The sequence below is a fragment of the Poromitra crassiceps genome, assembly GCF_964638095.1.
Source record: "Poromitra crassiceps genome assembly, chromosome: 3".
Taxonomy (NCBI): Eukaryota; Metazoa; Chordata; class Actinopteri; order Beryciformes; family Melamphaidae; genus Poromitra; species Poromitra crassiceps.
This window is the reverse complement of record NC_139625.1, coordinates 82401428-82418754: the sequence shown is the minus strand read 5'-3', so window position 1 is coordinate 82418754 and position 17327 is coordinate 82401428.

Sequence of the window (17327 nt, the reverse complement as noted above, 5' to 3'; positions counted from 1 at the left end):
AATGGCAGGATTGGGAGGCTGGGGGGGGAATGAAGTCTGGTAGTCTGCCAGATATACAGGTGGCTGGTGAGAACGGGCTGGCCTCGTTTTTGATGGTGTGCTGTTGTCCATTGCATTGGCCATATCCGGCTCGAAGGACCATGAAAAATATCAACTGTATGGAATGGTGGTGAGGGTGGGTGCAGCTCAGGTCTAAGGCCTGGTTCCAGGTAGGGCCCAACACAATGGCCTGTCGGCCAGGACAGAAGACAGCAGAGGCTTGGATTCCAACACCAGTAATATTTATTGTGACACCATATGTTGTTGATGCTGCTGGTTCGCTGGTGATAAAGAAAGAACATATTATAAATCCATAGTGATTCAACATAACAATTAACTCCAAACAATTACTAATTATATAATATCCAAATACAGAAATAACTATTAAAGGAACTTAATCAGTGCAACCAATGATCATAAATTACCAAAGCAAAGTCAACTAAAAGGAACACTTACTAATCATTTACACAGCAAAGGTGAAGGTGTGGAATCCAGTGGAGGCCAGCCAGCTTGTGCTACTATGGTTTGCAGCAGAAGGGATTTGCCACAGGTGATGTGACTGGCCTTATTAGCTCTCGGGCTCCGCCCATCCAGAGAGCAGTGAAGAGAAGCAGTGAGGAGGCAGTGGGAGGAATGTGAAATGAGGGGATTTTCCACACTCTATATTCTGTACAACCACAGCGCCACCTTTGTCAGCATTTCGAATAACAATAGTAGAATCTTTGGACAGTGTGAATAACGCTTTACTCTCATCTAGTTCAATGTTCGAATAGTGTCTCTTTTTATTATCGGTCAGTACCATTCCCATCACATCTTGCTCCACCAACCTGCAGAAGGTGGCGACAGAATAGTTCAAAGCGGGTGGGACAAAAGTACTTTTCGCCCTCAGTCCAAGCGAAGGCGTGGAGGAAGGTGTAGGTTCAACACCGACAGTCTGTGAAGGAGTCAAAAGTGAGTGGGGAGCCCCCTTATCAAAGAAAGCACGTGTGAAGTGCGGATATCAAGAGGAGTCGGATCTTGCATATAAAAAATTGTTTCTTTTATTTCCTATTAGTTTACAATTCTAAAATTAGGGAACAAGGGAGGTGGAACAAAGTTCATGTGTGGCGAGTGTCTTTCTCTCAAGTGGCGTCTGCCAGGTGCTGTGAATCAGGCCATTATGATCCCTGACACACTGATGTCCCAGCTGAGACGCAGCCACGGCGCTGTCCAAGGTGCTGAAAGTGACAGCAGGTTCATTTGACAATCAAAACTGTAACAGCACGAAGCTTTACATTTCTTAAAAATGTAAACAGTTCTATTCTAGCTATTCTAGCACATTCAGTCTCGATATCTTTAATCTGTTGAGTGCTGAGTTTGCCCGTCATCTCTTTCTTTAAGTCTGTGATCTCAATCCGGGTCTTTGACAGTTCAGCGTCAGCATGTTTTATGACAAGAAGCATGAGATCAAAAGAGCACTTATTAAGGATCTCGCACGACTGTTTACAAAAATCGCCAAAGTAGAAGATGCACTCGGAAAAAGGTTTAAAATAGTATCGGAATCGGAATCCAAGAAGGCCAACGTAGTGGCTCTCGCGTCTGTGAGCCCGTCTATGTCCTGGTACGCTGCCATTTTGCCAGCCCAGGTGCAGAGGTAGAGGTGCGTCACTCAAAGAAGTACAATTGAAAAACACAGGTTGCGAGCACACTCAAAATCGATTCAAAACTCACTGGGTGCAGGGCAAGCAAATAGTTCAGAGAAGGGAGAAGCCGGCACTCCAAATGTCTTTTCATATTATTAGAGTATTGGTTCTACCTCTGTCCTAAGCAGTGACACAACACATTTCTCAAAACATTTCATGACAATTGAAGTCAGAGCTACCGGACGGAAGTCGTTGTTAACCGTGGCACAAGGCTTTTTGGGCACAGGTTGATGTTATGGACTTGTTCACAACGCTGGGACAGTGTGAGTGTCCAGTGACCGTTGGAATATGGGACACCATGCTGTTGTCAGTTCTTCTGCACAGCTTTTGAGCAAATGCCTAGATGCCTCTAGGCAGCTCCTCCAGCAGCCAGCTCGAGCCCGCTCCCACGCCCGAGTTAGAGGCACAGTCGCGGGGCCACACAGCTCTCACTAACCCTAACATTAGTCTCATCAGAAACCACTTCGAACTGCATAGTTTGTTTGCAGCCTACGGATCATTTGAAAACATTTTATTGATCTATTTACGTCAGACAAAGTCAGAAATAACCAAAATGAAGTCAGAAATAAATTGTGCTGTTCTGTTCTGGTTTACCATGCCTGATTTACGGGTAGTTCCTCATGCCTCGCTGCCTAGAGACAGAGGCAGGGGCGGAGCTCAGAGGTTTTGTCGACTGAGGGCGAATGGAGTTACGAGACTTAGTCACAAGATTGTTTTAATGCTTTTCCACTAGTTACATTTCTGGAAAACCCACAAACAGACGGGAAGGGTGACCAATGGCATTGATTTATGACAGTAAATAAAAATGTGAAAGAATGGACGACAGTGACGATTAACAAAATGAACATCATTGCTGTATTGAAGAAGACTTGAAACTAGTGGTTGAGAGCATGCACTCATTAGGAAAGTGTTTACTGACGTAATACATCTAGTGAGAATTTTTTTTCCCTATTGACTTCCATACAATTGGATTTTTGCAGCCAGTGGAGGCACCTCCTGCTGACCATTAGAAAGAATGCAGGTTTAAGGCACTAACACATTGGCTTAATTTTCCAGCCGGGAAGGTTGCCCCTTGGGGCCACCCCCAACTCCATTGGTGAGGTGATACCTATGGATCTCGTTAAAATTATGAAGTAATGGTAACAAGTTTAGGTAGACTTGCAGTCACAGTTTTCCTTAATGTGTGTATCTGTGATCTGTATTTCAGTCGTACCACCAGACCAGTTGTTCTATAAAGAAGCGGTTCCCCAAGAGTAGCAGGAGTGGAGCTCCGGTCTGGACCAGGAGGACCCAGAGCCCACAGACATTAAAGAGGGACAGGAGGAACTCTGGCACAGTCAGAATAGAGAGCAGCTTCAGGAGGACCCAGAGCCCCCACACATTAAAGAGGGACAGGAGGAACTCTGAATCAGTCAGATTAAAGGGGAACAGGAAGAACTCTGGATCAGTCAGGAGCGACAGCAGCTTCAGGAGGACCCAGAGCCCCCACACATTAAAGAGGAACAGGAGGAACTCTGGACCAGTCAGGAGGCAGAGCATCTTCAAGGGCTGGAGGAGGCCCGTATGACAGAGTTCCCATTCACTGGTGTCCCTGTGAAGAGTGAAGATGAAGAAGAGAAACCTCAGTCCTCACAGCTTCATCAAAGCCAAACTGAGGAGAACAGAGAGGAAGAGCCTCTAGCCAGCAGCTCAACTGAACGGATGGAAACAGGAGTTGATGGAGAACCAGCCAGGGACTTAGATCCAACTAGTCTTTTACAACCAACTAGTGCTGGCAAGACTTCAGACTCTTTTGAACCTGTGACTGAAGACAGTGATGATGATAGGATGGAAACTGGTCAACCTCAGTCAGGTTTAGACTCACAGAAAAACAGTGAAGTTCTTGGGAAGAAACACGGCACGACATATCTGCTGAGACACATGAGAGTTCAAACAGGAGAGAAGCCATTTAAGTCCTCAGTCTCTGCTAAACATTTTGGTGGTAAAGGACACTTGACATCACACATGATAGTCCACACAGGAGAGAATCCACTGAAATGCTCAGTCTGTGGTAAAAGTTTTGGTCGTAAACAAGATGTGAATAGACACATGATAGTCCACACAGGAGAAAAGCAATTTAAATGTTCACTCTGTGGTAAAGGGTTTGGTCGAAAATCAAACTTACAGACACACATGCTAGTCCACACGGGAGAGAAGCCATTTAAATGCTCAGTCTGTGGTAAAGGGTTTGGTTTGAAAGCACACTTACAGACACACATGGTAGTCCACACAGGAGAGAAGCCATTTAAATGCTCAGTCTGTGGTAAAGGGTTTGGTCAAAAGGGAGATGTAAAGAAACACATGGTAGTCCACACAGGAGAGAAGCAATTTAAATGTTCAGTCTGTGGTAAAGGGTTTGCTTTGAAAAGCAACTTACAGCAACACATGCTAGTCCACACGGGAGAGAAGCCATTTAAATGCTCAGTCTGTGGTAAAGGGTTTGGTTTGAAAGCACACTTACAGACACACATGATAGCCCACACAGGAGAGAAGCCATTTAAATGCTCAGTCTGTGGTAAAGGGTTTGGTCAAAAGGGAGATGTAAAGAAACACATGGTAGTCCACACAGGAGAGAAGCAATTTAAATGTTCAGTCTGTGGTAAAAGTGTTGGTCGTAAAGACAACATGAAGGAACACATGAAGATCCACACACGAGAGTAAGCATTTAATGGCCATCTGTAAGAGGTGTCTGTGCTAAATCAGACTTCCCTTATCTCCCCAGCCCTTGGACTTGCTGGAGCAGCCCTAGCAGAAGACAAAATGGTCTTCCCTAAGCCATATCTATATTGTATTGTATTCTATTATGTATATCTATATTGTATTGTATTCTATTATGTATGTTCCCTCAGCTGTAGCCAAGCCCAGATGCAGAACAAGACCTACTCCTTTCCCCATCCATAGCTTCCTCTTCAGCTGCTCTGCTCTGGCCTCTGGTATGTAGTTTTAGCCACTTCCATAGGCCTGTCCAAGGTCCTAAAGCCTGCCCTGTACGTTCTAAGTTTACCTGGTGTCTCTCATGATAGGGATGCTGTGACCTGATTTGGTTTGAGACTGTTTACACTGTAATGGAGACCCAGCAGTCAGGTTGGACTCATGCTGACCTGGGATCAGTGCCCCGGCCATGGGGATACAAATGCAAAAGGTCAGTGTCATGAGTCAAACAGTGCTAGGAGATATATTACTGTAACATCAACAGGAGCGTCTCTAACGGAATGATGATGATCAGGATTGAGGTTTTCATCTAGCTTTGTTACGGTCTCATTGGCCTGTTGTATTCTGGTGTTGGAGAAGTGTTGTTGAAATGCCTGAAATGTTCTATCATCTTCTTGGTCTTCTCCAGCACCTCATTAAGGTGAATGTTCGGTTTTTCTCTGCCTTCTTTCCTCACTCCACTTCATTTCTGTTCTGTTTGAGGAAACAATGGCTAATTTGTATGTATGTATGTATACCACAGGTATATTATGTTAAAACATAGGAATGGGTGTATTACCCAGGCTTGTATGCATTCTTTGTATATTCTAGTGCAGTCTTTCTCAAACATGTTCACATGAAGGACCCCTAAACTGACAAAGATTAGACTCCGGCCCCTTATTTGATAGGATTTTGTCCCACGGTCCCCCATATGATCATAGGATTGATGCTTTTAGATGTTTTATTACAGAAAGTGTATAACACCCATGACCAAAATAGTCATTGTGTTACTTATGAATGGAATTATAGCGAAAATAAATTACCCCCCTTTTGGCTGGGAACCCCCTCAAGGACCCCTGGGGGTCCCCGGACCCCCATTTGAGAACCACTGTTCTAGGGATTGGGTATGAGAGGCACCTCTCCAACTTTGCACATGCATCCTTTTGTTTCTTTGCCTCTCATCAAAGATATTAATCATTATTAGTCAGTGGGAATATTTGTTGGACAGGCAAAGATCATATTAAACTCATCTGACTGAGCAAGAGGGTTAGATTGTCCAGAGAGAAGAAACATGAAGATGCATGCTAAAAGAACTGGAACTGGGCCTTTCTCTACTCCATTCAAATTAATGTACGGCTATCTTTCTTAATAATCACAATGCTTTCTCTTTGTTTCTATTGTGTAAGTAAAATAGTTAATTTTGATGTTAAAAAAAGTTCTCGTTATGTGACTTTTATGTTGTTTACACATGAAAATTCAAAAACATTTAGTGATCAAGGACATTTTGAGAGACACATGACATGAGAGCATTTGTTCAACCTGTTGGAAAAGTTTAATAAAAAAATGTTTGATGAACACGGATAGAACGGTCTCTCCCATTCAAATCAAGGTCCATGGATGGAGGAGCGGCATTTTCATGTGTACTGTTGCCTTACTGCAAGATGCACAGGTGAGGTTTTGCAGCAAGAACCAAAGCAGTGGAAAACTGCCTTTGCAGATTGAGGTGTAAGCACTGCAGCTGTCTTTTTAAGTCTTCAAAGTTTTGATGTCTTCACAGTCATAGGAAGTGATTATAGTTCAGTTTATTCGTTGTATCCAATGTCTGTTGTTAGCTGTTTGAAGTGATTGAATAGTAACGTATCTACTCTACTAGGCTACTGTTAGTTTATCACCTACCCAGTGGTTCCCAACCTGGGGGAGATGATAGGACAGGGTGCACCCGTGAGCAGATCCCAGCAAACCAATTGTGGGACCGGCAATATGGCAAATAGGCGAATCTCCAAAAGTGTTGGTGTATCCCTTTGTTTACACAACCATAAGTGCAGTTATTGCAGAAATCGACTCAATAACAACAATTAAACAAGAACAGGAGTATGCAACAGCGGAGTTTCTTTGTGGAAAATAATTATTTCACAGTTCTTCTGAGTGGATTTGGATTTGACTGGATCCGACGCTGGTGGCTGAAGGACTGGCTGCTTCCACCCACTGAAATGACTGCACAGTACTGAGTCCAGATGGATTCACAGAACCAAACAGAATGTGAGTTCACTGATCCAGATGCTTTTAGCATGCAGGGAATATAATGATGCAAGCCAAACCATCAAGATAGACTAGACTTTGAAGCACAAGACTGTCATGAAAAAATAGCATTAACTGAAGAAATTTACTGTATTTTTGATATCTTCTTCCACCCTGCATAAAAGGCGGTTTCAAGTTGGCTGTGTAACACAGTCAGATAATTAGTTGATGCAACTGCAGGTCACAGAAAAAAAATTCTGGACATTTTTCACAGAACATGAAGCCATCAAAAAGGTTTGGCTCAGGCTGTTTTTCCTCTGTAGAAAGTTTGTGAAAGTGGCTTGAATGCTAAAAATATTCTTTTTTTAAACAGTTCTTCATCATTCACAATTGTGCTGATTTTTTGCCAGGTATTTTGGGCTGATCACTTGTGCAAAACGCCCGTCCATCTGTCAAATGTTTTTTCAGCATCTTTTCCCATGCTTAATACAGTACACACTAGAAACCATACAAGTGGGCTTGACTTTGTATCTCTGTATGAAAATATAGAAGGGTCTTTTCAAAAGGAACACAATCATTCTCCAAGGTTTCTTTTTGAATCTCGAGTGTTGCAGACACGACAGTCCAGCAAATTGAGTCACTGCTACTGCAGTGTGCTTGAGCTTTCACACTCATGATGTAGACCTGTGTAGACCCATGTATGTCTGTGCATCTAGAACTACATTGAGCTTCTGCTGCACTACATTTCCCAAGTTGCCATCGGAGTAAGAGGAACACATCACAGGTGTTAATTGTTTTAATGATTGTACTGATTGCACTGCTCTTCAGGAATGGAATCTGTGCAAAACAAGTAAATGAAATCTCCTCATTCAATCCATTGGGAATGAGGGTATTTGAGAGAGTGAATCCAATAGGTCTCCTCTGGAGAAGGGTTTATATCTGTTGCCCCCTCTACGTGGTATATTCACTGTTTCAATGCCCATATAATGCAGGTCATTCAAACTGTTTCACACTATTAAGATGTCTATAACTGATGAGTTCTCATCATGGTTGCGTATAGAACATTTGTGTTCACAGATTCTGGTTTTTAACTCCCGTTTTGTTTTGCCAACATAGAATAAATCACATGGACATTTCAACAGGTAAACAACATATCTGGTGTTACATGTGATCCTGCCTCTAATAATACCCTAATACCCTCATTCCCAATGGATTGAATGAGGAGATTTCATTTACTTGTTTTTTGTGAAGTCAACAGGATTGTTGTGGATTTATTTTATTTTGTTTATCAATTATGAATATACCTGCATTGACATTACTGACTCCCCCTGCTGGCTCTTACTTTTACTGTCAGCTGTGGAGCTCTATAATTAGACTCACCTGAATCACCTGTGTATAATTGTCATTCCACACACTGAGGAAGGGCTGCATCCCTGAAACATACATGACTGTGTGACAATAAAAGTGTTCAACTTGGAGTGCTGTCCTTCTACTCTTTTGATAATTCACCTTTATAGGCTCCAGCACCCAGTTGGTATATTATATCTCAGAGTTGAGTGTTTTTATTTTATTTTCTATGATGGTGTTTTACAACAACAAAATTGGAAGTAGGGAAAATTATAAACACAGAGACATTATAAGAGGCATAGGAATAGACAATAAAAACAATAATATATGTTAGGTAGCCTATATACAATAAAATGTCACCTTCTGTTCCACTCCTTATCAAGTACCATTGAGTAAAAAGTGAAATATGTGAGGTACATGATATTATATACAGCAGTGTGATAGTTAGAATAACAAAAGAGAAATGTGCATTAGGTCAGTAAAGTGAATATCCATAACAGTATGGAGTATTTGATTATTGCACAAATGTTGTCAGTTATTCCACATTGATTTTATTTTATTATCAGATATACAGTATCAAAAGTGGGTTTTTGATTTGTAGACGAGTGGAGTGAGTCCAAGCTAGACGGATCAAGAGATCAAAATGATCATGTAGGAACAGGATTATACATCCCACAATTTCAAATTAATATAGGAACAAGAATCTCAGATAAATTATCAGTTTATATGGATGAGATGATGGCAGCAATTGTTGGACTTAAGTTTACAGTCAATGGAATCAGTTATAGATTATTTTGTTTGAAATGTTTCAAGGTTTATTTAGAATTCACAGGTTGGGAATAGAGGTCGAATTTTGTTGGGTGCCGGCACATGTGGGACTAAAGGGCAATGAAAACGCAGACAAAATAGCTAAGGAATCACTAAATATGAAGCGCATAAGGGATATATCATTTGGTAAAGGAGAAGGTAAAGCACTAATTAAAAAGACAATTTCACAGCTTTGGCAGAAAAGGTGGGATGGAGACACTAAGGGCAGAACATACTATAGGGTTCAAAAGACAGTTACAACACAGGGTAATTATGGGAGAAATAGAAGGGAGGTGGTAGTTTTATCCAGGTTAAAATTTGATCACACTGGTTTAAATAAGACTTTATTTCTTTTGGGAAAAGTAAATTGAAAACACTGAACATGTATTAATGCACTGTGATAAATATAATGAAGAAAGGGTAAGTTTGCAACAAAGGGTGAGAGAGGCTGGGCGAGGATGGAATTTGAAAGGGATATTGGGAACAAAAGGAGATAAGGTGTGGATTGCACAGAGAGGGGTGATTGAATAGTTACAGGGTTGTTTAATAGAATTTAGTTTTAGTTTGTTATTTCCTTTCTTTTATTTAATTTCTTTCATAGACTGATGTAGGACATTTTTTACCCTGTATTGCATACTCCGGTACAGTAGGTGGCAGTATGCTCCTTAACAATTAGATCGCAATCTGCCAAAAAAAACGCGAAGAAGAAGGGAAACGTTGTGTGCATTGATTAGTCCAGAAGGAGGCGGTAATGCAATATCTTGGATGCCAACCGCAAACAAACAAACAAAACATCAGAAGAAGAAGAAGAAGGGAATTGTTAAATTGCGCAAGATGGCAGACGCTGATTTTTTGGGGGGATTAAACATGCTTTCAGATTCCCCAACCTCTGTCAAAAGGCTAGTTTACAACTTTAATTGACTCTATAAACTAGTATGGGTGATACTATCATGGCTAAATAAACGGGAGCTGTTTGCCTCTAAGAGGAAGAAGGACCTTAACTCAGATTAATGGTTAGCTGAAGCTAGCTCGAGCTAGTGTAGTGACTGAAGTGGGCTAGCCTAGCTACAAAGTTAGTCAGTAAATAGTTCAGGGGAGAAAGTTGCTGTCACTGTGTGAGAATGTCTAAAGTCCAGAAGCTAAGAGTGGTGGTGAAGCAGCGGCTAACTGCGGTTGCTGAAGAGATATTTGGGCTGTTTGAAAGAATGATTGCAGAGTACGAGGAGGAAGCTTCTCTTTCCAAACAGCAGATCAACCGACAACAAGAGCTGCTGGATGTTGTTTTAAATCCTGAAGTGCGCTTACACAGAGCAGGTTGGTGACATTTACATGTTTCACATTGCCCACACAAAGTTTGATATTCCTGTTGTGAGCCAATGCAAAGCAGGGCAGACCAGTGTCACAATTCTTTAAATATTGGGGGTGGACATAAGTTGTGTGTAATTGTGTTTGCAATGTAGGCCTATTTGCTATATGGCCCTGCCACATGATTATCAAAATGTCTCAATAGCTGGACAATATATTGTGATATGAGACTAGATATCATCTTACATTTTGGATGTGATGTGATGATATGGCATATGTCTTGTCTTTTCCTGGTTTTAAAAGCTGCATTACATTAAAGTGATGTCATTGTCTGAACCTATAGGCTACCAGACTGTTCCAGCTGTTCTATCATTTGCCTTTCCCATTTAGTCTATCCACATTACTGGTAATTACTTGTCAGAAATGGCCCATTTAGTCCATATTGCCCAGCCCTACATACGACTTACAACTGAACATTTAGCCCACTTCGTATAAAATACTGAGATATAGCGTATGTTATATTGTAAATGTCAGCTTAATATCAGCTTAAAATATCGTTTACTCTAAATGGGGCCATAATTTTGTCGCTGTTGGGCGGAAACCTTGTATCTCCAAAACCGCAACTTTTCAGGAAATGAAAAAAAAAGTTTTTAAAATAACAACACCACGTCGTCAAAGTTGGCACAGTGTCTTCATTATGGTCAGATAGTCACTGGATATGTCATTACATTATTAATATCTTACCTGAATGAGCTCAAATGGTTTTACAGGATTATCATTCCAGCTTGGAGGCACTTTCTCCGGGGCGCGCAGCCTCGCACAGCCACACACCTTTCGGAGCACACAGCCACGCATAGATGTTATGTTATGTTATGTTATACTTTATTTGTCCCCTGGGGGAACTTTGTCATGGGCATATACACTGTTGCTTCGTAGATAACAATACAGACAATACAAGGAAGCATTAACATAGTAGCTGTGTAGGGCTTCAACAGACAGAAAATAAAGAATACCGTAAACAAACATCACCACCACATAGTAACAGGACAATTACAATGACAACATGGAGGCTCAGGGTTTGGTGTTCAGCAACTTGATGGAGGCCCGGGACAAAAGAGAGCTTCAAGCAGTTTGTGCTGCACTTTGGCACCCGGAATCTCCTGCCTGATGGCAGGGATTCATATTCAGAGAATAGGGGATGTTTTGGGTCTGCAGTGATTTGTTTGGCTTGTTTGATTACTGCCTGCTCATAGAGTTTTTCTATTGGATCATACTCTTTCTTACCTATTATTTTCATGGCCGCCTTGTGCATGCTGGCCAGCCTGCTTTTCAGTTGAACAGTAAGGTTGCCAAACCATGCTGTTAGTCCGAATCTGATCACGTTTTCTAGAGTCGCTCGGTAGAACAGCAACATGATCTGGCTGCTCACGCCATACAGCCTCAGACGTCTTAGAAAATAGAGCCTCTGCTGCAGTTTGTTGCACAGTTTGTCAATATGTGTTTTCCAGCAGAGAAGGTTGTCAATGTGCACGCCTAAATATTTATATGAGGACATCTGGATTATTACCTGATTTTTGATGACCACTGGCTCATGGCTGGTTACTTGCCTTGGGTCAAAGATTATTTCCTGTGTTTTGGTGGTGTTTAAAATGAGCTGGTTGGTGTCGCACCATGTGACAAATGTGTCTATCTCCTTGTGGTACACGGAGGGATTTGTGTCTTTGTGGAGGAGGCTCAGGATAACTATCATCTGCAAATTTGAAAATATGGTTATTGGGGAATACTTTCCTGCAGTCATTGGTGTACAGTATGAAGAGGATTAGTGAAGATGTGGAGCCTTGTGGTACCTCTGTGTTACAGTATTTGGTCTCTGACAATGACCATTGACCTTCACTTGTTGACAGGGCCCGAAATTAACTTTTAGACCCACCGGCCAGTGGTGGGTAGATGGAAAAAATCTACCCGCCAAGCATATTTCTTACCGGCCAAAAAAAAACACATTTTTGTGTCACATATATCCATATATATCAATTTTTTCAGTACATTTCAAGTAGATAAGGTATTACGTTGAAGAATACACACTTAAATTAGAGGCCAGAGTAAAATTTGAAGCAAATTATTTTAATATATTGATTGATGATTGATTCATCAATACATGTCAAGTCAATCTTATCAATACATGTCAAGTCAATCTTGAGCTTAAATTGTTGTAAAAAAAACAACGCAGCTAAAAGTAATAACTGCGACAGTCTCGGTGCACACAGCGCACAACTTGGGCTACGGACCTTTCTCTCCCACTCACACCTGGCACCTGCATTAGCTCTCCTGCACTCGTTCTCGGCTCCCCTTCGGCTTTATTGGTGGTAAGCATCTTGATTTATCTCCTCATCATACGAGCTCGGCTCGCCCGATGTAGGCTGTCAATTTAGCAGAGGTTAAAAGACGCTTTTTACCTCCGCTAAATTGACGACTGCATTTCATTCCAGAGTCATGTTTGGTAGCCTATACGGGAGAGCCATGTGAAACAGTCTCACAAAGCACTCGTTAGCCAGCTGCGCACCAAAACACACATGATAACTATTATCTCTGTAAGGCTGTGCGTGTGTGTGGACCCAAATGCAGAGACACGGAGACAGAAGCAGGTTCAATGTCTTTACTTGACTTGACCAAACGTAAAATAACAACAAAGGTTTGCAATTCAATGCTGCAGACTAAAGCTGACTAAAATGGGGCTGCGGAGCCAAATAAACTAAACTTAACACAGGAAGAATTGTCCAAAGAAGCAGATCAGGATAGTCCAACAGGGAAGAGTCACTAGGTGCCGAATAATCCAATAGGGCACAGGAGTATCTCCGAACAGGTCAGGACCACAGCAGCACAAGATAATAATCAGCGACTGGGTCTGAAATGACACGTGTTTAAATATACAGTTGACCAGGTGCAGAAAATATCAGAATCAGTGGGGTTATTGAATTATTGTTTTTGCCTTCCTATTGACTCTGGCGCTGCTCTGTCTCCCGCCATCGTTCCTGAGGCGGGAAGGCAGATCAGCACCTCGGACAGCGACGGGGGCCAGCTCCGCTACTGTGACCCCTTCCAGTGCCGCTAGGCCCTGCCTCTGCGTGCATGTCAATCTCCTCATATATACTGTATCATACGAGTGTCGGCAACAAGTGCGAGCGATTGATTCATTGATTGATTCGCCCGATGTTAGGCTGTCAATTTACCTCCGCTAAATTGACGACTGCATTTCATTCCAGAGTCGCGTTTGGTAGCCTATACGGGAGAGCTAGAATGAAACAGCCTCAGGAAGCACTCATGTTATACTACCACACTGAACTAACGTTAGTTTCAGACTGCTTCCTTGTATATTGTGCGCTGGGATCAGCGCTCCCCAGCGCACTCCCAGCGTTTAACAGTCGGAAAAAGATGCTAGGTGGACACAGGCCGGCTACACACAGTTTTAATATTACATGACGACTATTTTGGGACCCGCCACGTGGCGCACAGATGCCAAACCTAACTCACCAAACCTAAAATCTACCCACCATTGGCGGGTGGCGGGCTCTAATTTCGGGCCCTGCTTGTTGAGGTCTATTAGTTAAAAAGAAATAAAACCATTAAGGGTGGGACTAACACTCATATTTTTCAGTTTCTCTAAAAGCAGATGGGTTTTCACAGTATTGAAAGCTGAGCTAAAATCAACAAATAAAAGTCCGGCGTAAGCTTTTGTGTTCTGTAAGTGCTTGGAGATAAAGTGTGATGTGCAAAGGATAGCGTCCTCTGTGCTACGCTGTTGCATGTAGGCAAATTGACATGTGTCGAGTATTGGTTCTACCTCTTTCCTAAGCAGTGACACAACACATTTCTCAAAACATTTCATGACAATTGAAGTCAGAGCTACCGGACGGAAGTCGGTAGGAAGGATTTTTGGGCACAGGTGATATTATGGACTTCTTCACAACGCTGGGACAGTGTGAGTGTCCAGTGATCGTTGGAATATGGGACACCATGCTGTTGTCAGTTCTTCCTCACAGCTTTTGAGCAAATGCCTAGATGCCTCCAGGCAGCTCCTCCAGCAGCCACCTTGAGCCCGCTCCCATGCCCGAGTTAGAGGCACCGTCGCGGGGCCACACAGCCTCTCACTAACCCTAACATTAGTCTTGTCAGAAACCACTTCGAACTGCATAGTTTGTTTGCAGCCTAGGGATAATTCTAAAACATTTTATTGATCTATTTACGTCAGACGAAGTCAGAAATAACCAAAATGAAGTCAGAAATAAATGGTGCTGTTCTGTTCTGGTTTACCATGCCTGATTTAGGGGTAGTTCCTCATGCCTCGCTGCCTAGAGACAGAGGCAGGGGCGGAGCTCAGAGGTTTTGTCGACTGAGGGCGAATGGAGTTACGAGACTTAGTCACAAGATTGTTTTAATGCTTTGCACTGGTTACATTTTTGGAAAACCGACAGACAGACGGGAAGGGTGACCAATGGCATTGATTTATGACAGTAAATAAAAATGTGAAAGAATGGACGACAGCGACGATTTACAAAATGAACATCATTGCTGTATTGAAGAAGACTTGAAACTAGTGGTTGAGAGCATCAACTCATTAGGAAAGTGTTTACTGAGGTAATAAATCCAGTGAGAAAATAATTTCCCCATTGACTTCCATACAATTGGATTTTTGCAGCCAGTGGAGGCACCTCCTGCTGGCCATTAGAAAGAATGCAGGTTTAAGGCACTAACGCATTGGCTTAATTTTCCAGCCGGGGTGGCCCCTGGCCACCCCCAACTCCATTGGTGAGGTGATACCTATGGATCTCGTTAAAATTATGAAGTAATGGTAACAAGTTTAGGTAGACTTGCAGTCACAGTTTTCCTTAACTCATTGAGTGCCATGGACGTCTTTCGACGTCCAATTAAATAGTGACGTAGAGTGCCACGGACGTCTTTCGACGTCCAATGCGTTTTTTGACGGTGGGACGTCGATCAAAGCCTTCCGCATCTCCTGTACAACTATTATAGCTATTGGAGGTCTATAACCTATTTTACAGAACCCTTAGGTGGCGACAGTGCTCTCCAGATTAACAGAAAGGCAGAGAAAAACAGAGAATAAGTCGTTGGGGAAACGGAAATCGCATCGCATCCGTATGCATCGATATGCATGAAGCGTTTTAACGTTAGATGTGCCTGCAGCAGCAGCAGCCAATCTGCTCCCACAATTGAGCTCCTCCATGTCCGCTGCAACAGCCTATTCGCATGATCAGCCGTGGAGTTGTTTTTATTCTCAACTGGAAGCATAGGAGCCGGTGACAAACACACGCGGAAGCTGTAAAAAAGCTGGATGTCGTGACGCGCACCCTTCACAGTGCAGAGCAAACTCAGCAGAGAGCCACCTCCCATAAGGAGGAGTGTGCAGTTGAGAGGGGGGGGGGGGGGGGGGGGGGCACGCAGAGCAGCACACACACAACACCCAGACAGACCCAGGCAGCAGGACAGGGTTGGCAAACGCAAGCCAGAGTCAGTGATGTGTTTGAAATGTTTAATTTCACAAAAGGGCCATTATCTCAGCTTCTAGAAAAAAAAGGCTCTTTTTTGTTAAATCAAGCTATCTTCTCCGGCTGATAACTAAAGAACGGAAAATGATATCAATAAACCTGTTTTTGCTGATGATAGAAAAGAGTCTCATCGTCCTTTTTGCGTGTTCATTGTTTACATAGTAATATCACACAATATTCTGTGGGCCTCGAGAAATCACTGAAAAAAGCTCTGAAACTCTGGCACTGGGAGCGTCCGTTCTCCAAAAGTGGCTGGCACTTTGAGTTAATGTGTGTATCTGTGATCTGTATTTCAGTCGTACCACCAGACCAGTTGTTCTATAAAGAAGCGGTTCCCCAAGAGCAGCAGGAGTGGAGCTCCGGTCTGGACCAGGAGGACTCAGAGCCCCCACACATTAAAGAGGGACAGGAGGAACTCTGGAACAGTCAGAATGGAGAGCAGCTTCAGGAGGACCCAGAACCCCCACACATTAAAGAGGGACAGGAGGAACTCTGGAACAGTCAGAATGGGGAGCAGCTTCAGGAGGACCCAGAACCCCCAGACATTAAAGAGGGACAGGAGGAACTCTGCATCAGTCAGATTAAAGGGGAACAGGAAGAACTCTGGACCAGCCAGGAGCGAGAGCAGCTTCAGGAGGACCCAGAACCCCCAGACATTAAAGAGGGACAGGAGGAACTCTGCATCAGTCAGATTAAAGGGGAACAGGAAGAACTCTGGATCAGTCAGGAGCGAGAGCAGCTTCAGGAGGACCCAGAACCCCCAGACATTAAAGAGGGACAGGAGGAACTCTGGACCAGTCAGGAGGCAGAGCATCTTCAAGGCCCGGAGGAGGCCCGTATGACAGAGTTCCCATTCACTGGTGTCCCTGTGAAGAGTGAAGATGAAGAAGAGAAACCTCAGTCCTCACAGCTTCATCAAAGCCAAACTGAGGAGAACAGAGAGGCAGAGCCTCTAGCCAGCAGCTCAACTGAACAGATGGAAACAGGAGTTGATGGAGAACCAGCCAGGGACTTAGATCCAACTAGTCTTTTACAACCAACTAGTGCTGGCAAGACTTCAGACTATTTTGAACCTGTGACTGAAGACAGTGATGATGATAGGATGGGAACTGGTCAACCTCAGTCAGGTTTAGACTCACAGAAAAACAGTGAAGTTCTTGGGAAGAAACACGGCACGACATATCTGCTGAGACACATGAGAGTTCAAACAGGAGAGAAGCTATTTAAGTCCTCAGTCTGTGCTAAACGTTTTGGTGGTAAAGGACACTTGACATCACACATGATAGTCCAGACAGGAAAGAATCCACTGGAATGCTCAGTCTGTGGTAAAGGTTTTCGTCATAAACAAGATGTGAATAGACACATGATAGTCCACACAGGACAGAAACCATTTAAATGTTCACTCTGTGGTAAAGGGTTTGGTTTGAAAGCACACTTACAGACACACATGCTAGTCCACACAGGAGAGAAGCAATTTAAATGTTCACTCTGTGGTAAAGGGTTTGGTCAAAAATCAAACTTACAGACACACATGCTAGTCCACACAGGAGAGAAACCATTTAAATGTTCACTCTGTGGTAAAGGGTTTGGTCAAAAAGCACAGTTACAGACACACATG